This window comes from Perca fluviatilis, chromosome 1, assembly GCF_010015445.1.
Source record: "Perca fluviatilis chromosome 1, GENO_Pfluv_1.0, whole genome shotgun sequence".
NCBI classification, from domain to species: Eukaryota; Metazoa; Chordata; class Actinopteri; order Perciformes; family Percidae; genus Perca; species Perca fluviatilis.
The window spans coordinates 42,411,840-42,433,211 of record NC_053112.1 but is presented as its reverse complement, the minus strand read 5'-3'; the positions used below and the strand labels follow the sequence as shown (position 1 = coordinate 42,433,211).

General features: G+C 41.6%; 1 protein-coding gene across 1 annotated transcript in view; it reads left to right on the top strand.

Annotated features, from left to right (window-relative positions):
* vegfc (vascular endothelial growth factor c) overlaps window positions 1–21,372 on the top strand; it is a 146,188-nt gene that overhangs the window by 14,971 nt on the left and 109,845 nt on the right. The gene's annotated exons all lie outside the window — the stretch shown is intronic.

The window sequence follows — 21,372 nt, the reverse complement described above, 5'->3', positions numbered from 1 at the left end:
CATATCAGGACCTAATTTGTAGGAGACAGGATGAATCATAATGTGGTGTTTTAACCTGCAATCATCTAAATGGGTCATTTAGGGGCAGGTAACAGGGTTTATAAGAGTGCTAAGACTGAATCAAACAGAAAGTTGCATGTTGTAAAACCAAATCAATGAGCAGAAAGATGCTAAAGGCTTGATAGAACTGAGAGGAACTGTAGAGGTGATTTTCACATTACATATCTGATTTATTGTTTATATGAAAACATTGTTTAGAGTAGCTTTAAGTTTCCTCTACAATGTATTAGCAAATTAAAAAGTCTTGCACATGAATGTATTTCCTGCTGAGTTCGTTTAAAAACCATCTTTGTGCTCATATTTCTACACTTAGAGACAATTCACTCCACGTTCATGTCGTGTGTGAGATTTTCCAGCTGAGTACAGAAACGGTTTGTGTCTCAGGGATGAATTCTTACATTTGGTTTTCCCTCCAGGACCCTTTAAAGTATACAACGTACTGGCCAAGTTGGGATGAAAAAACCTTGCTCCAAGTGAAATATTACTGTTATCTTTGAAATTCAATGATGATGGGAGTGATGATGGTTTTTAGCAGGGAGCTGTAGCTCGCCAGAAAGTAACAACCTTCATGTAATCTGCAGATTCACCCTTCACTCTGTAGACAGATAGATGTGGTGAAATACCCGTCACAATGCCAGCATATCTCCCTCGTTCTCAGCGGTGTTTTGTTGCTCCATCACTCTTGCTTCATCACAAGGAAGATGACGAAGAATAGAGTACCAATGCTCTTTGTCTCTTACTTTAGCCTTAGACCCAGTCACCACATAATCTCTCATTTTAGTTTCTATTTATTCTTTACCCAACTGCTTCACCCTCTCTCTCTCTCTCTTTCTCTCTCTCTCTCTCTCTCTCTCTCTCTCTCTCTCTGTCTGTCTGTCTTTATCTCTTGCCCATATTTCACAACCCCCTGGAGTCTGCAGAAGAATGTGGTGTGTAATTAGCAATTATTTCGAAGGAATGTTCTGTGATTTCTCTGTGGACCGTCCAGCTCGGTCTCACTGCCCTGCCTGAGTGTTGAGATACATGTCCATCGGCTCTAAATACCAACCATGTCAACTATAAATATCACTCTAAAAATGTAGTGTTCTTTCAGATTCAAAGACAAAGATACACAGTATGCTTCTGTTGAGCATCTGTTTGCCTTCCTTATGCTGTGTTCACAACGTGTTTCACGCAGATTGTGCAGCGTGATTACCATATTGGTCCGAATATACGACAACCCTGATTATAAGAAGAACCCCCCCCCCCCTCTTTCTAGACTCATTTTTGGAAAAATACTTTTTGAAGACCAAATCTTGTTTTTATAAAGACAAATAATTTTATTTGAAAATAATTCTAATGAAAACACATTGAATAAAACAAGTACAGATGCACCAATTACAATTTTTCATTGAGTTTGACCAGCCTATACCTATTTTAGCCAATTACGATTTCATTTTTTCTAACCACTTTACAGCACACACAAATATTTATTTTCTATCTTTTCTTTAATAGAACATTTTACATTTTGCATAGAAATTTTTTTGAATAGATAATCGTTATAAAATAGAACTATATAAATTACTCCTGGTGTGGGAAATCAACACACATCTAAAGTGCAATGTTATGGAAGAACCATTTCCTTCTTTTCACATCCAAAACCCAGCAAAACAAAAGTGATATATTTAGCAAACTAAACTTCTGTATGTATGAAAACAGGTAATGGCAATACAATAATATATAAATAACAAATAAAATTAAAATAAACATAGCCTTAATGCAGTATAAAGATATTTCTCAAAACACACACACAGGCCTGTAAGTCAACAGTAACGCTACCTGAAAACAGTGTGTAGTTCTTTTTTTAGCAAGTTTGCTTTATGTGTCATTGCGCATAAAAATGAATACTACTGTTGCTGTCAACAGGCTTATCTGCTAACATTAGCTACCGACGGTTACCTCGGAACAATACAGCAAATAGACGGTACCCTAGAGTGCCGTTACCTGAAACAGATCACCGCCCATTTTAAACACAGTTTAGCAACAAAACTAAACGCTGAGGGAAGATTACTACATTTATAATGTTGGTTTTGAGCGGTATGCATCCCCATTAACCTGGAAAGCGTTTTAAACAGTAATGTTAATACAGCCTGTCAGAGGAATACAGCGTGTCGGAGGAATACAGCGTCCGTTCGCCTGAGATCAGTAGAGCAGACGGCTCTGCAGAGCTGTGTATAATTACAACTTTATGACATTTTATTAACAGCTGATTGAGCGGCAGTGCGCCGCTGCTACATGCATATAGCCGAAAGCATGCATGTGCACGTATGGTGCTGATGTTGCGCGATGTAAATCATGCGGTGCCCGATTAAATTTGACCAGCATAAAATCGACATATGGCAGACTGCATCTGTACATGGCCGATAACGTGAAAATCGTCCAATTCCGGTCAATCGTTGCATCTCTAAAAACAAGGTAGGCTTTTGTTTTAACATCTTTTAAATAAAATAATATTTTCAATATCTTTTTAGATGAAAGTGTCACATTAACTGTAAATGTTTCCAAGGCCTTCTGCTGAATGACTGCTCTGGTAATGGCCATCCCATCATTCCATTTTTCAGTCTTTTTCAGTCAGTTCTTTTTCTGTCAATCTCTTGGAAGTGGCTGCTTTGACGACCACGGTAAGATTTTCTCTGGCTGTTTGCATTTTTATGTCATCTCCATGACAACACCTCGTTGTACTTCGGTTCTAACTTCCGACTTTTAGGCTATTTTGTAGCTGGATATATCATTTGAATGTGGATAATGTTAGTGATAGTGAGATGCTTGCTAGAGTTACACTTCTAGTGATGAATCGGCGAAAACATGTTTTATTTCGCTGATTCACTGCTTGGTTCTAACGCCGCTGGGCGCTCTCTCTCTTCAGTCTCTCTCTATCTCGCTTGACCAAATAACGTTACCGTGCTTTCGGGTGGTCGTTGAGGCTCCGTCTAAAACTCTGCAATTTCAACCAGCTGTTTGTAACATTAAAATCAAATTGATTATGGATCATGTGATCATGGTGACTCACTTCAGTTAGGAGGGCAACACGCGTTTTACTCGTTTTGTGTTGTTGTGGGTGTATTAACATAAAAAGGTCTAGACCCCAAAAATAAGATGACCCCACTTTTTCAGGGGAAAGAAGGTCTTACCAATACGTACATACAAAGTCAATGCAAAGACGCGAAAAGACACGCCTGGCGAAGCGAATGACGGCAATGGTGTCCATTGATGGGGGTCCTGTTTCAACATTCAACTGGAGTGCGACGCAAAAAAATGTATGCCGGGTGTGAACACAACTTTAAAGTTGCTGGTTCAAAAGAAAATATTAGAATTTCAGCTAGCTATCCTAAAAGCCCTTTCAAAGATGGACAGGTGAAGGCTTTGGTGGTGGTTTGAGTATGATTTGAGTTTGATGTAAGAGTGTTGGGAATTGGTAAGGGTACAGATTCAATTATTGGCAATTTATCAAAGATGTTTTATCAATATTAATAAAGTTATGAATGTGTATTCATAACTTTACCAAATTGACAAACAATCAAAACGGGGCACCACCCTGGAATCAGGGACCAATAACTGAGCTGTGAAACAGTCTCATAGGTGGTGTTCCCTTTAAAATACAGATCTTAATTAATTTGATGAATTTATCTGGTATCTTGGAAAGGAACAAAAGAAGGGTGAAATGCAAACACTGACCTGTTCAACTAGCTGTTATTACAATAGATACACAATAATCACAAACAACTGCTCTTTAAAGCAAAACACCACGAGAATCAAGATGGCGGATGAGACACCGTGAGATTTGAGCTCTTTGTAGTTCAGTACAAAGACTACAAAAATAGCTACTCCTGGTAGCCGACAATGGCGGGGAACACTGTGATTTTTCAACACGTGTTACAGACAAAGGAGATACACAAATAGGCTGTTTAACCCCAAGATGGTGGGTAGTGGAGCTGGGTTGCAGCGCCACGCGGCTAGGAGCTAGCCGTTAGCTGTTCAACGCACATGTATGTGTGTGTGTTAGTTTCATGTGTAAAAGAGGAAAGGAGAGCACATTTTAGAGAAAGAAAAAAGAGCACTTGGAGTCTTGATTTTCGAGGTTCTGACCATAATCACTCCTCTCGTTATTCAGGACTCAGAGGTCTGAGAGTTTGTCTAACTAAGGGAATGTTATTTCATGCCTCTGGTGAGCTAAACAGCTGACTCTGTGCGGCGACAATAAACCTGTTTGCCTACACAGGGGCACGAGGTGGCTGTCTTGTCACGCGGTCCCTGTGGTTGGACTGGCGGAGGATTTATTCTCGCTTGTACAATAACTAAGCTCCGCTGCAGGAGCAGTGTAGCATTTTCAGTTTCAACACAACTTCAACAATATCGTGATCAGTGATACATTCACAGCAAATCTTGGACTCGGTGGTCCCAAATCAGATTAATAATCAAATGCGCACCAAGTAGCACTTAATAATCAAATCACATTCAATTTCGTAACCAAGTTGCAGCATTAGCAATACTGACATCCAGACATGTATAAAGTACTAGAGACCCAGACAGTAAAAGTACAAGTGCTCTATCAAAAAAGTGACTTGAATAGAAGTTGAAGTGCTCTTTAAGCACCACACTTAAGTGGAAGTACATTTCTTGTACTTAATTATTGCAAGTAGTTTATTTTAAAATTAACTACTCAAGTACTTAAAGTAAAAGTACAAGTATTGTGTTATGTAGTTATTAAAGAAAGCAGTCACAAGTTTGAATATCATATTGTTTATATTATTACAACAATTATCATGAATCATGGTAGCTAGTTAGCTAGCGCTTACTGATAGCTCAAGCTGTTGTGCCATTTGGGTATTATATTTGTAACTTACCTTGATATGTTTCTTCAAATTCGACGGGGAATTTTTGAAGGCCATTATTTCGCAATATTTCGGGAGGCAGAGTACGCACTCATTCTATATGAATTGTCTTTCACTCCGACAAATGAAAACATGGACTCGGGTGGTCTCCTTCCTTACCCTCACTGCCACGATCACTCGAAGTTGAAGGTGTTGAAGGTGGTGTTTCTGGTTCTTTCATCTCAAAACAAAGCTCAAGTGTTCTCAATGCAGGCAGGCAGCAGAGCAAAAGGCAGAACGGGAGCACGCACGGTCTTCTGATAAGACAGCTTGATTGCTTGATTCGCTCACTGATGAACCAGCTTTATCAAACCTGGTGACAGAGCCATCTGTAACATTTTTATGATTTGTAATGAGTAACGATGCAGCACATTAAAAATGTATCAGAGTAAAAGTATTTGACGCATCGAAAATATGTACTGAAGTAAAAGTGGAAGTAGGAGAAAAAAAGAACACTCCAGTAGAGTACAGATACAGCCTTTTAGTACTTAAGTACAGTAGTGAAGTAGTTCTACTTCGTTACTATACATCTCTGCTGACACCAATAAACACACATATTTCCCTGCCCAGAAACCTCAAGCCTCTTACTGTCACGGTACAACGGCAGACCCAAAAGCACAACTCAGAGCAGGGAGTACAAAGGTAAGGAGCTTTATTGTCCAGAGAGCAATACAGGCAAAGGTACAAAATCGGCAGGCAATAAACGTAGTTGTAATACAAGCTAGGAAACGCTGGGAAAACAAACACTAGGAAAAAACGCTGGAGAGTGAGACACACGAGGTACTACAACAATCTGGCAACTGAAAAATGACACAAGGTGAGTATATATACACATATTTGCTGCAACATGAGGAGAGAGGGAAGGGGCTGCTCCTCTGCTCCTCAGTCACAGAACAGAAGAGAGAGTTGACTGTTTTGGCAGCCACAGGAGAGAAATACCTTGCGTTCCCACTGGACAATATTGGCGTCTTTTCTACAGAAAGTCGCTAGATTTGTCGCTAGTCGCTTTTGTGAAAAAAAGTTGCTAAGGGGGTCTGAAAAGTCGCTTAATCTAACGTCAAAGTCACTAAATTGGCAACACTGTACAAACAACGGGGGGTGAATTATGTCGATAGTGAAACGGAGGGGTTTGACCTCCCACAATTTAACTGGTTGAGGCAGCAGATATGGACTTGACTCCAGTCAAACAATCAGGCTCCAGAGGAAGTATGTCTAGTTAACAGAGCTTTATTTTATTTTATATTAGCTGTAGCTGTTTTCAAAGCTACATGGAGTGTTGAAAAAATCACGAGGTGGTTAAATGCACATCGCCTACAGAGCACAGAAAATGAGATTCACTTCACAATAACCTCCTACACTATATTATAAAAGTTAACTTCAACATATAAACACTCAGAGCACACACAGCGTGTGATATAAACTGGCGTTATCACATATTAACAGCAATGATTAGCTAAATAGACTCTAATGAATGTACCGTGGAGAAAGGAAAATAAGGCTTTCATGACAACTGCCATAACTTCAATCTAAATAGTTAAGCTATACAGATATATTTGTCCTGCATGGTGTCACACAACAAACACCACATGTACAATACTCACGCTTTACTTGAATGAAGAAAAGGAATAAATAAAAGTCCGCTGCCTCTCTAAACAGACATCAAAACGCAATGCCGCTCACTAAACCGACATCAGACTGCAGTATCGCTGTCCACCTGCGGGGGGCATGGACACACTTTCCAACAGGCAGGATCATTTAAAAGCCAACCGTGACTACTGTACATTGTGCGTCTGCCCTATTTCTAATACCATGGCGGCAGAAATTTTGCCGTGGCGGGCCGCCATCTTCAAATCAACATAGAGGAAACACTGCACTGGGAACGGGGAAGACGATTACACACAGGTGACACACATTAGGGAAGGGAGGGTAATCACACAGGCGGGAAAGCAGACAAAGACGGGAAGACAAGTGACCTGAAACAGAGACAGACAAAATAACAAAATAAAACAGGAAGTCAGAGAAACAAACAAAACACAAACTAAGAGCGGGAACTGGATGTGACAGTACCCCTCCCTCTGAGGCCGACACCGGACGGCCCAGGCTCCTCCGGATGCTGCAGATGGTAATCCCGAATCAGGCTAGGATCCAGGATGTTACTAGCAGACACCCATGACCTCTCCTTTGGTCTGTACCCCTCCCAGTCCACCACTGGCGTCCGCGACCCCTTCTCCTGACCGCCAGAAGCTTGCGGACGGCGTAGACGGGACCCCCATCAATGAGACGAGGAGGAAGGGGAGGCGGTGTGGCTGGGACCAAAACGCTTTCCTTCACAGGCTTGACCTTGACGGATCTGAGTCAAAAAGGCGTGACAAGGCATTAGGTTCTACATTTTTAGAGCCAGGACGGTAGGACAGGGTAAAGTTAAATCTGTTAAAGAATAAGGCCCCCCTCGCCTGACGTGAGTTGAGTCTCTTGGCCGAGCGCAGGTACTCCAAATTCTTGTGGTTCGTCCACACCAGAAATGGCTGCTCCGCCACCTCAAGCCAGTGACGCCACTCCTCCAAAGCCACCTTAACCGCCAGCAGCTCCCTGTTTACAATGTCGAAGTTCTTCTCTGCACCTCCAACACCCACATCTGAGGCGTCCACCTCCACCACGAACTGACGTTGCGGGTCCGGAAGGACCAGCACTGGAGCAGTATAGAAACTTCTCTTCAGACGAGCAAAGGCCTGCTCTGCTGACAGAGACCACTGGAATGACACTTTAACAGATGTTAGGTTATGAAGTGGGGCAGCCACAGTACTGAAATTTCTGATAGACTTTTGATAGAAATTGGCAAACTCGAGGAACCACTGGACCTGTTTGCGGTTGATTGGTGTGGGCCACTCAGCAACCTCCTTCACTTTCTCAAGGTCCATCTGGAACTCACCCTCAGTCACCACAAAGCCCAGGAAGGAGACCGTGGAGATGTGAAACTCACATTTCTCTGCCTTCACATAGAGTTGATGGTCCAACAGGCGTTGAAGCACCAGCCGCAAATGCTAAACGTGTGTCTGCAGGTCTGGGGAAAAGATCAGAATTTCGTCAAGATAGACAAACACAAAACTATTCAACATGTCCCTGAGCATGTCATTGACCAACGCCTGGAAAACTGCAGGGGCGTTGGTGAGTCCAAATGGCATGACCAGGTACTCGTAATGAACAGTAGAGGTGTTGAAAGCTGTCTTCCACTCATCACCAGTTCTGATCCTCACCAAATGGTAGGCATTATGGAGAACTTAGTGAAGATCTTTGCGTTCAGCAGGATGGCCAGCTGTTCCTCCTGTTGATGCAGTCGCTGACCTTGGGCATGCAGTGCTGCTCTGACTGCCTCGGAGTCGTCTGAGTCCATTGTGGGCAGATTGTACTGTTATAGTACAACGGCGGACCCAAAAGCATGACTCAGAGCAGGGAGTACAAAGGTAAGGACCTTTATTGTCGAGAGAACAATCCAGGCAAAGGTACAAAATCGTCAGGCAGTAAACGTAGTTGGAATACAAGCTAGAGGTCTAAGAAACACTGGGAAAACAAACACTAGGAAAAACCGCTGGAGAGTCAGACACACGAGGTACTACAACAATCTGGCAACTGAAAAATGATACACAGGTTAGTATATAGACACTGGGACCGGCAAAGACGATTACACACAGATGACACACATTAGGGAAGGGAGGGTAATCACACAGGCGGTTGACAAAATAAAACAGGAAGTCAAAGAAACAAACAAAACACAAACTAAGAGTGGAAACTGGATGTGACAGTCGGTCGCAGCATTCCTCTCATAGCACTATAGTTAACATTTTATGGAAAATGAGGACAAACCTGAATGGACAAGTTTGTGTGTTCGTTTGTTTGTCCACGGTAAAACAGTCCGGATCGCTCTTCAGCGATTTCACGGAGAACTTGTCCCTGGGAACAAGTTCAGTCGACTTGAGAAGAAAAACTTTGTTTTCCTCTTCTGCAGATATGAAAACACTGGTGCGTGTTTTCATAGGCTCCACGGTGCTTCCAAATAATCCACTTTTCCGGGAAATGAACTATTTGGCACAAACTTTTGCGTGCCTCCTTTTAAATTTTATAGTTTCGGCCAGCTGGTCAAGGTATCCCGTTGCGTTCAGGGTCCGCCAGCCAATGGGAGATCAGAGTGTTCTTGAAGGTGTCAACTACACACCTGTAGTTTTTAGACTTCTGGCCATTTTCTCTCATAAAGGTGTGAAGTTCTAGGCTTTCAAAGTCCCATGCAGGGTCATTTCTTTGTTGGCGAAGGCTTCAGGCCTGTGTGTGGGACACGTGGTCCCTATGTCTCTGAACACATGTTGGTGTTTTTGATGTGTTTTTGTTTAAGATCAGTTTAATCTCACTTTTGTAAACATTGACATATTATCACCTCTTAAAGCAAACAGTTGCCTATGTACACATATTTACATTCATTTGCGCACCGCCTAAACAAGCAGACACATGGGACGGCTGTCCGCTCGTTGTCTTCTGGACACAAATGATGGTTTGCATACACAGCGGCACAGACAGTGTCACACACAAACACACACATACACACACACAAACACACATACACAGTCTCCCGCACTCCAGCCAAGCCCCCTCCGTTGTGATTGGTCATCTTCCGGACAACCTCCGAATGGAGACGGCTCGGAGCATGCAGCTGCATGACCATGTAGGAAAGTCCGTTTCATTGACGTAGATGTATTCAGGAAATTCAAAGACCCAACTGATACCCAATGAGATCTGAGCGTTCAGGGTGGGCGGAGTTAACCCAAGCTGCCTCAGGGCTCACGTCTAAATGCATTTATCTCATTATTTGACACTTTGGTGTTGTTTAACATGACTATACAACCATATAACAACATCTATAGGTCAGAAAAGCTCTCTCCGTTGCTACTGACGATTTGCATATGCAAATAACTGCGTGATGATGACAGTAATATGCAAATGAGGTCATGATGTATGATGTCATCTGCACCTAGGCACTATAAAAAGCCAGGGAAATCCCTGCACAAATCCTGGAGGGACTGATAAATAAACATAACAATGTACTCAGTTCTGCATTTCTGATGATTTTAGTATTCTTTTAAAATACATCAAATTGCTTGTTGAATTTAAAACAAATAAAAGTAAATCACTTCTGACATTCTTTTATTGAACAAATTGAACATTGAAGGAGTCATATAATGATGTGTTATGTGCCTGTTCATTAGTAGGGGTTTTACAGTAACGCAGTGAATGAGTGAGATCTCGCTATAGTCTCAAATGTTATCGCGATGCTTGTGTGAATATACGTGCTAACGGCATGTGTTCAATAAAAGTGGAGTTCCGGTTAAAAGAGTATTAGGCCTCCGGTATTCTCATTTTAAATGGTGTCAGAAGTGAACGGAAGGAGCTATGGCCAAATTTAATCCCCCGACAAGCTTCTCCTTTGATAAACAGGGAGAGTGGCCGGATTGGAAGCAGCGTTTTGTGAGGTTTAGGACCGCCACCAAGCTCGACAAGGAAGATGGCGCCGTCCAGGTGAGCAGCCTCCTATACACCATGGGAAACGAGTCGGAAAAACTTCTACAGATTGTTTGCCTTTGAGGAGGAAGGCAGCGGAGATGACTTTGACTGTGTGCTAGCAAAGTTCGATGAATATTTCGTGCCAAGACTGAATGTTATTCACGAACGAGCACTGTTCCACCAGCGCGTGCAGAGGGCGGGAGGGAAAGCGGAGACTTTTGTCAGAGCTTTGTACGAGCTTTCCGACCATTGTGACTTCGGCGCAATGAGAGAAGAGAATATCCGCGACAGGATCGTCGTCGGGATATTGGACAAAAATGTCTCACACAGGACTTAATGACTTCAGACCCGTCGTCCTGACCTCTGTGGTTATGAAGTCCTTTGAGCGCCTTGTGCTTTCACACCTCAAAGCCATCACCGACCCCTTCCTGGACCACCTGCAGTTTGCCTACAGAGCCAATAGGTCTGTAGATGATGCAGTCAACCTGGCCCTCCACTACATCCTCCGGCACCTGGACTCCACAGGAAACTACGCCAGGATCCTGTTTGTGGACTTCAGCTCTGCCTTTAACACCATCATCCCAGCTCTGCTCCAGGAGAAACTCTCCCTGCTTGGTGTGCCTGACTCCACCTGCAGGTGGATCACTGACTTCCTGTCTGACAGGAAGCAGCATGTGAAGCTGGGGAAAGACATCTCCGACTCACAGACCATCAGCACCGGATCCCAGGGCTGTGTTCTTTCTCCTCTACTCTTCTCCCTGTACACCAACAGCTGCACTTCCAGTCACCAGTCTGTCAAGCTTCTGAAGTTCGTGGACGACACCTCCCTCATCGAACTCATCTCTGATGGTGACGAGTCCGCCTACAGGTCAGAGGCTGACCACCTGGTGAAGTGGTGCAAGCAAAACAACCTAGAGCTCAACGCTCTAAAGACAGTGGAGATGGTTGTGGACTTCAGGAAGAATTCAGCCCCACCTGCCCCCATCACACTCAGTGACTCCACAATTAACATTGTGGAGTCTTTCCGCTTCCTGGGAACTACAATCTCCCAGGACCCTCGTCAAAAAAGCACAACAGAGGATGTACTTCCTGCGGCAGCTGAAGAAATTCAACCTGCCAATGACAATGATGGTGCACTTCTACACAGCCATCATTGAGTCCATCCTCACACCCTCCATCACCATCTGGTACGCTGCTGCCACTGCCAAGGACAAGGGCAGACTGCAGCGTGTCATTCGGTCAGCTGAGAAGGTGATTGGCTGCAATCTCCCGCCGCTCCAGGACCTTTACGCCACCAGGACTCTGAAGCGTGCTGGAAAGATTGTGGCTGACCCCTACCACCCCGGACACAAACTCTTTGAGCCACTCTCCTCTGGCAGGAGGCTGAGGTCCATCAGGACCAAAACCACACGTCACAAGGACAGCTGTTTCCCCACCGCCACTAGCCTTATTAACAAGGCCCGGAAACCACCCTGACTCTCTCCACACCCACCTCTGGCTCTACATGCCACTGTACTTAATCTGCTCTTTTTATCTTAATTGTTACTCTTATTTTATTAAATCCTGTGTGTGTATATATACACATATATTTATATATTTATACTTATATTGTCTGTTCTCTTAACCTGTTTGTTTAACTTATTTTAGATAATGTGTGACATGCACCTACGACACCAAAACAAATTCCTTATATGTGTAAAACATTCTGATTCTGATTCTGTGAGGTGACAGAGACAGGCACCCACTCTGATAGTGCTACCATGTTAGAGACTGCTCCTGTCAGTCAGAGTGAGGCAGCATCCTTAAACCCTGTTCCCAATCAGACTGTGACCAGGTCGGGACGAGTTTGCAAACCAGTCACCAAGCTTAACCTGTAGACAAGTGATGGTCTAGGAGGGGTTTAGGGACAGTGGGAGAATGAATATTGCCACTAATGTTGATAATGTTTACGATAAATTCTGGTTACTGAAATTAATGTGGTAATTTCAGACTGATCTCATGAATTGGCGTATGTATGACACGCCAATTTGTATTCCGTTTTTGCGTGTTATGAAGACGCATAATCGCATTTTTGCGTGTATATCAACGCAAATCGGCCACCATTGGCCTATATTGCGAGTCCATTTCCGCCGAGCGGCGAGTGGTATAAAGGAACGGGGGATTGGGTAAGGACGTAGGGTTGGGGTGGCGGATGGGTAAAACACAGGATTTTCACCTGGGAGAGCTGGGTTCGCGCCTCGCGTGTGGCAATTTTTCTGCCGTTTTTTGTTTTTAATAAGCCTTACCCAATGTTTCTTTCCTAAACCCAACCATTTGTTGTTGTCGTAAGCGTGTTTTAGTCGTTATTTTCCGTGTTTTTGTCATTGTTTTGTTACTAAAGCCTTTCCCTGTGTTCTTTTCCTAAACTCAACCATTTTTTTTTTCTTGCCAGGCGTGTGACGTTGTTCTCGCGATAGTATCGTCCGCGTTTCGCTGAGACGACGCCGAACGTGCCGCGCGGCCGAACGCGTAGGGTCTGTTTACATCAGCTGTTTCCAGCGTGTATCATACACGTGGATAGCTGAAAATGGCGTAAAATAACACGCCATTTGGCTTTATGAAAGTGGCGTATATATTTACGCAAAGTCATGATGCCATGTTGAGTAATTTTGAGTTAAGGAACAGTTATAAATAACAGTACCACTGCAGTATTTAGGCCACAATGAAAAGAGACTAGTATGTTTTGGTTTGTGTGCCCAAAGTGGCAAGGGTTGTCACGGTAGAAATTTTACGTTTTGATTAGTGTTGATGGTGTTGGTTTAAAAAAAAAAAGGGGGGGGATATGTCATATAATGATGTGCCTGTTCATTAGTAGGGGTTTTACAGTACAGAAGTGATTTACTGCGTGATGACGACACTAATATGCAAATGAGGTCATGATGTATGATGTCATCTGCACCTAGGCACTATAAAAAGCCAGGGAAATCCCTGCACAAATCCTGGAGGGACTGATAAATAAACATAACAATGTACTCAGTTCTGCATTTCTGATGATTTTAGTATTCTTTTAAAATACATCAAATTGCTTGTTGAATTTAAAACAAATAAAAGTAAATCACTTCTGACATTCTTTTATTGAACAAATTGAACATTGAAGGAGTTCATACTGTCATATAATGATGTGTTATGTGCCTGTTCATTAGTAGGGGTTTTACAGTAACGCAGTGAATGAGTGAGATCTCGCTATAGTCTCAAATGTTATCGCGATGCTTGTGTGAATATACGGGCTAACGGCATGTGTTCAATAAAAGTGGAGTTCTGACTAAAAGAGTATTAGGCCTCCGGTATTCTCATTTTACACATACAGTGGTGGGTCTCCTGCTCATTAAACCTGGACAGGAGTGTGTGTGTTCATCTCTAATTGCTTCAGATGGAAACCAGATGAATGAGATTACAAACGTATGTTAGTTTTATCCGGAACTCACACACAGACATACACCCTTCTTTCTTTCTTTCTTTCTTTCTTTCTTTCTTTCTTTCTTTCTTTCTGTCTTTCATTTTCTTTACTGAATCCTGACCGTCTTCCACTGAACCAGACTGTTCGTCACATGCTAGCGTTGACAGCTGAGTTTTTTGTATCACTCATACATGGCATGTTGTTTCCATGGCATGTTGTTACCAAGTTACTCAGCTGTATGGAGTTAGTAGGGCTGTGACGAGACGAGACACCACATTGGGTTCACTATTTTAAAGAAAACTTCAATAAAGAAATATGACTTATTCAATTGAAAGTCACAAAATGAAAAATGAGCACTGTAAAAGGTTTTGCCACAAACTAGTTCTCTCCTGTATAACTAACCTCTTCAGCCCTAATAACTGTGGCGTTCCTCTCTCCTCCCAAACCTGTCCCTACAACCTATTAATTTCTTGCACTATAACTTGTATTCTTGTATTTGTATCTTATTCTTTTTTAGCCCGTTTTATTTTCATTGCTGTTTTTAATTGCTCTTTAATGTTTCATGTAAAGCACTTTAAATTGATAAGAATGCAGCCTTCCACACCATCAACCACTCCATCCTCCTGTCCCGACTGGAAACCTACTGCAACATCAGTGGCACCGCACTCTCCTGGCTCCAGGGCTTAATTTGAGCTGGAACACGGCGGTGAAATATCCCTTTAATCTGCGCTTCATCACTTTTGAGATATCCAAACCACTTCCATATAATTGAAGTCCTGTTACCTTTTACCGCCACCTTCTGAAATGGAATGGCGTTTATTTCTGCTGTAATTGCTGTTAGATCTATCCAAATCGAGTAAAATATGTCCAAAGTTAATCATCGTTATCAACCTGAATTTTATCGCGATCCCATATCGAGATAATTTTATTGCCCAGCCCTAGTTGTGCATCATCAAAAAACATCCCCCCACCCCCTTTCCCTCTGCATTTTCCACAAATTGCACACTGATTACATGTATGTACCGATTAGTCTTAAAACTACTCTTAATACCTTCTGTCTGACTCAGTCCGCTGGGACTCATTTTGGCTGTCCAGTTTTAGGGCTTTTTGACTCGTCTTGATGCTGTTTGAACTCAAAGAATGCGAGGGCTCATTCAGAGTGTTATGACATCTGAGGGTGAACCTGTTAGTGCTGGACTGACCTGCAGGCCTCAGCAGTTGACACACTGTTTTAGGCTGTGTAAGTCTGAATAGGAGGGGGTTGAATGGGAGTGAGTTGAAGGTGAAAGAGGGTCAATGAGGTTAGAATGCATAATGAAGTGAGATGGTCACAGCTGAGAGGCCCAGAGGCAGTCTTTCTACTAAAAACATGCAGATTAGCAAGTTGTTCTACTGAGAACATGACGCACTATCAAGCATGTGAATCCCTTATGTCTTGTGTAGGGGTGTCACAACTTTGATTTCAAAATGAGCGAAAATGGGGGAAATTGTTGGGTCTTTGTCAATTACAGAGTATGGTCTAGACCTACACTCGAAGAAATATCAGTTGCATGACTATATTTTAACAGAAATTTTCCATAGAAGCGATTCACAGTATTTCAAATTGCTTGATTTGTGCTCCGATAATTTTTGTCTGCCACAGAGGATTTTGGGAGATTAAAGAATTGTCACTTTTTCTGAAGTTTGTTGCTTTGTACGACGTTTTTGTAGCTTTTTCAACCTTTTCAAAGCTTTTTCAGACATTATTGTTATTTTTTTATCGCGTTTTTCAACATTTCCGAAGTGTTTTCCTGTGTTTTTTTTCTCACTTTTTCTGACATTTGGAAAGTTTTCTTTAACATTTTCAGAAGTTTATAACTGAGCAGCTTTGCAAGAGAATTTTAAATAACAGAAAATGTTCAGTATTCTAACTGTGGCTACACACATACTTTCCGTTTTGAGCGGAAGTAATGAGCTGCCAGAATGTTATATTACTGATTTATTTTTTAGAGTGTACTCTATCTTTAAAGTGTCCTGAGATAACTCCTGTTGTGATTTGACACTATAAATACAATTGAATTAAAGATTGAATTGAAATTGATTAAAACAAGCTTGTCATTTTGAACTTCGGAAGCAGGATTGGCTCCCATCATCATCATATTTCCCTTGGTGTTTTGGTGCATACATAAACATACAAAGGAAATAAACAAAGCAAAGTACTGCAACAGACAAGAACATAAAAATAGAATATTACAATAAAGACACTATAACAACTATGTACAATATAACTGTTTTAGAATAACAAAAGAAGGCTTACAGTTTTGTTGCAGGATGTGTAAAAATGTTGATGAGGGAATATGCAAAAAGTCAGGATATATAATGTAATATAATATGTGGTCCAGGATGTGAGTTAATGTAACGTAACATAACCGGAAAATCCCTGTGCTTCCCTGAAGTCATCGGCAACATTTCAAATTCAGGCATTTTTTTCTTAATTGAATGGTATTAATTTGTTGTCTCATACAGTTCTTGATAATTACCAGTAGCTGCACGATATGAGGAAAATGTGCGATATACGATAACGTTGTTGGATATCGCGATAACAATATTACTTGTGATAAATAAACAGATATTAAAGTGTTCTTTAATATAATATTAATGTACTTTTATAGTATTACATTACATTACATTACATGTCATTTAGCTGACGCTTTTATCCAAAGCGACTTACAGTTAAGTGCGTTCAACCTTGAAGGTGCAAACTCCAGACAACAAGTAATAAGTGCAAGTACATTAGCTTTAAATAGGTAATGCTACAAAGAGCCATATCAAAATGCAGCATCAAGAAATATGTATATATATATATATAGTATTCTTATAAAATACAAAAAATAGCTTGTTGAATTTAAAACAAACGAAAGGAAATCATTTCCAACATTTTTTTATTGAACAAATTGAACATTGAATTGAATATAAAAGGCCAAACAAAAAAAAGATTGACAGTTTCAATTTAAAGTACTGGTGATATTTTCTTTCTACTATCAAAAAAAAGTAGAGTGTCTTTCGCGGTGTGGTTATTGCGCCTGTTGATATTGCGATGACGATAAGCCACCGGTGTGTCCCTGACGTAATGCATGTGATGTAAAGTCTTTCTACTGGTTGGAAATTGAAAATTATGAAATAAATCGTACATAAACACATGTTTGACATGTCCCAGTCTCTCCAACACATTGATTTCGTTGCTGGCGGTTGCGCACACATCTTCGGCCATTCTGCACGCTGTTATGAGCCGCTTTCCCAGCAGGCTGAGCTGGGCTCCCTGCTTTCCCCTGCCTAATACTACCTGGATGAGCTGCAGCCGAGGCGCGACTGATTGAGCCTGTGAACATGTGTTTTCTAAAAAGAAATTGTAAAAAACACAGAAATTCACAAGGCCCCTTGTCCATTGTCTCTCTGGGTGTTTCTCTAACTGCACCTTGCCCTCCGACATATAAGATTTTTAAGAAGTATAAAACATTTCTGTAAGGTGTTGCAGATGTTCTCTCTCTCTCTCACTCTTTGTGTGTGTGTGTGTGTGTGTGTGTATGTGTGTGTGCTGACATATGAACAGCTGGTTTAACACTCAGATTCTTCAACCCAAAAAAAGCTTTGAATCAGTAAGCAGTTCAACTGTAACTGAGATTAAAACTGAGTGTTGCCATGGCATGTGTGTGTGTGTGTGTGTGTGTGTGTGTGTGTGTCTCTGTGTGTGTGTGAGCATCTACTGTAGGTCCTCTTTACTTAAACCTGCATGTGTGTGTGTGTGTGTGTGTATATGTGAACATTTGTGTGTGGATGTATTTGATCAGAGAACTGTTGACTGTCAGAGTCCTCAGTCAGAGTCCTTTCAGTGCCAGAACTGACCAGCAAGCAGCAATTATCCTTAAATCAACTCCAGACACATTGACCCGTTAATGTCGACCCGCCACCTGACCCGTATTCACATTGCCTCAGAGCTGCTGCCAGGCAGTAAGTAAGCTCTAGATCAGGGGATTTTGAAGTCTGACATTGTGGCTAGGGGTGTTGAAATGAATCATTACATTGATGTATTGCAATGCAGTCCTGGACGGTTCTACATTGATGCAATGACAGACCATTATCAATTATTTCCTAATGATGTTACTTGTTACTTGAAACTGCACCCCGCCCAATGTAAAGCAGTTTGAGGGTTGTGTATCAGAGCCTTATTTGATCCGAACTGTTATTATTCTTTGTCTTAGTATTATTTGTTGGATAATCATGCTCTAAGTTTCAAAACAGTTCCCATAATGCTTTTGGGGATCTAATCAGGAAGTATAATGTACCCTGCTCTCAGTGAGTTAAGCCCAATTTATGGTTCATACGAAGGTACGTGATGACACAGACTCTACGCCATAGTCTGACGCAGTATGGTAAGCAAAAGAGTTTTTCACTTTTAATTAATTAATATTCTAAGTGTCTGACAGCATTATGGAAAGGATTTCTAAGGAGGCTGACCACCAGACTCCATGTAAATAAACAATAAAGTCAACAGAAACAAAATGAAGCTATGAAAAGCCGTTTTGGGTCATCTTTCCACTTTTCCAACCATCACAACTCAAACTCAAAGTTTTGGTTGAAATAAACACATAGTTTACCGATTTACATGTGAAAATATGTTGGCTCTATACACGCTAAAAATATTGTTTTTTTAAATGGAGTCTGGTAGGTTTAGCACTTGCGACTTCAGAGCTGTTTCTGATTAAAGAGAAAGGTGTTAAAGAGGTTTTAAAGGTCTCTCTCTGTAGGATCCTTTACATAATGTTGCCAGACACTTAGAATATATGGAGGACTAAAAATGACATAAGGAAAAATAAATAAATAAAAGTATAAATAAATAAATGCAGAAATATAGTGAAAATAAATTCATTTTGGTAACATAAATGGCTATTTCTGTATTTTTACATGTATTTATTTATTTATTTATGCATTTCTATATGTATTTATTTATGTATTTATACATTTATTTATTTCTGTATTTCCACATTTCTACATTTATTTATTTCTGTATTTCCACATTTCCACATTTATTTTTCCTTGTGCCTGTATGCTAATTGAGTGGGGGGTGCCAACATCAGTCTGAAGAAGGATTGGTTAGCTGGGGGCCGTGTCGCTAACCAGACAGAAGCAAACGATTCATCTATCCATCTCTGGACGCAGGCTACCTATGAATGCTGCAGCTAGTGTGTAATACGGTGTAATGAGTCGGGCGGTGCTTAAAGAGCAATGTGCAGGTTCAATTCATAACTGAATTAATAGTAATTTATTGTGTTTGTGCTGGTTGCACAAAGTCCAGTCTGTTAGGAAATCGTGTACATAATTTTCCTTGTAGGAAAAGTAAGGTTTTTCGTTTTAGGGTGCGTTTTGTGCAGGTGAAGTGAGCAGACTTCACTGCTGCGTCTGTCACCACACACTCGGTCGTTTGTGGTGCTCATTTCACTCCGGAGAGTTATAGACCTGGAGATTTGTTGGGGTCTTGGATGGGATTTTGGAGTAAGGACAATGTGAGGCTGATTACCGATGCTGTTCCCTCGGTGCACTCGATGGAATCAAGTCCACCACCATCAAAGCTTTCACCTGAATCTGGCGCGGGCAGGACTGGAGGACCAAGTGCTAGCTAGCACTTGCAGAAATTCCTGCACCGAAAAAGAGCTCTTAGCAGAGTAAGTCTTACTTTTAATTCTTGTAACTCTTAATTTGGCTGATTTCGTAATGTTTTAACCTAATAATTTCAGAATAAAGAAGTGATTTGAGCGTGTATGTATTGGGCAATCCACCATCTAACTAGTAACATACATGTTAACTTGGCTATTGCATTAGCAAACATTTGGTAGCTGATGATTTGATGACAGGAGTAGCTAGAATTGCGTCTGAAATCATTCCCTCATCTGGATTAAAAATGCGCTGATTGCAAAATCCTAGCATCAGGGCTTCAGTATACAGAGAGAGGGAGAGACTGAGCTTTAGAACAGGTTTTCGTAATTTTCTGCCTTGACATCAATGGAGTTTGCATTAAGCTAGCTATGAGCTGTTGGCAGCTAGCTAGCCCAAACACCCCCGTTTCCCCTGCATTTATTAAGCTAGCTATGAGCTGTTGGCAGGCAGCCAGCTAGCAAAAACACCCCCGTTTTCCACGCATTTTATTAGCTAGCTATGAGCTGTTGGCAGGCAGCTAGCTAGCACAAACACCCCCGTTTCCCCCGCATTTTATTAAGCTAGCTATGAGCTGTTGGCAGGCAGCTAGCTAGCCCAAACACCCCCGTTTTCCCCGCATTTTATTAAGATAGTTATGAGCTGTTGGCAGGCAGCTAGCTAGCCCAAACACCCCCGTTTTCCCCGCATTTTATTAAGATAGTTATGAGCTCTTGTCAGGCAGCTAGCCCAAAACTCCAGTTTCCCCTGCATTTCAATTCAGACCGTTCTCCCGCACGATTTTGTATCCCAGTAGGCTACTCTCTGGTAATTAAGAAAGTCCAAATTGATATATTAATCAATATGCTGAAATCTCCTAGATTTTGCCACTAGAGGTTTTGACACGTCAGAGCTGCTTTGGTTTTATTTCTCTCTTTTTTTTTTATTATTTCTGATCCAGTTGGTAACTAAGCTTGTATTGTATTTTTGTGAGTGATTTTGAACCTCCGTGTTTTTCAGATTTTGGCAGAGAGTGCAGCCAGTAATGAAGGGATAGATGCACCTAGAACTGTAGATTTTGAAGAGACAGAGGGCTTCTCTCTACAGGATCCTGGACCATTAGTGCTTCATCGTGGGTCACAGTGCAACATCACATGTCTGCAATGCTCATCAGGTAGTGTAACTTGTATCTATCATTAGCTGTATATGACACAAACATTTACAAATTACTTCTAATGGTAGGAAGAAGATATTTCATACTGGACTGTATTAGGTTGTGCATGTGTTGTGACCACTTTTTTTTTTGCCTAGCAGTTTTCCTTGGACTTGGGTGGCCCTTAAATCATGGCTGCAGCTGTCGCCATGGTCCTGCTACACCCTGCTACGCCGTGCAGATCCCTGCTACGTCCTGTAACGCCCTGCTACGCCATGAACTACTGCAACTACTATTTATAGTCATAGTTCAATTATCTTTATTGTGACTATTATTGCCACTGTTCATCACACCCCCAACCGACACCGTCAGACACTGCCTACCAAGAGCCTGGGTCTGTCCCAGGTTTCTTCCTGAGGGAGGTTTTCCTCGCCACTGTCACACTAAATGCTTGCTCTTGGGGAATTACTAGAATTGTTGGGTCCCTGTAAATTATAGTGTGGTCTAGACCTACTCTATTTGTGACTTGAGTGTCTTGAGATAACTCGTTATGATGTATTAAAGTTGATAAAGATGAGACTTTATTGATCTGGTGTTGA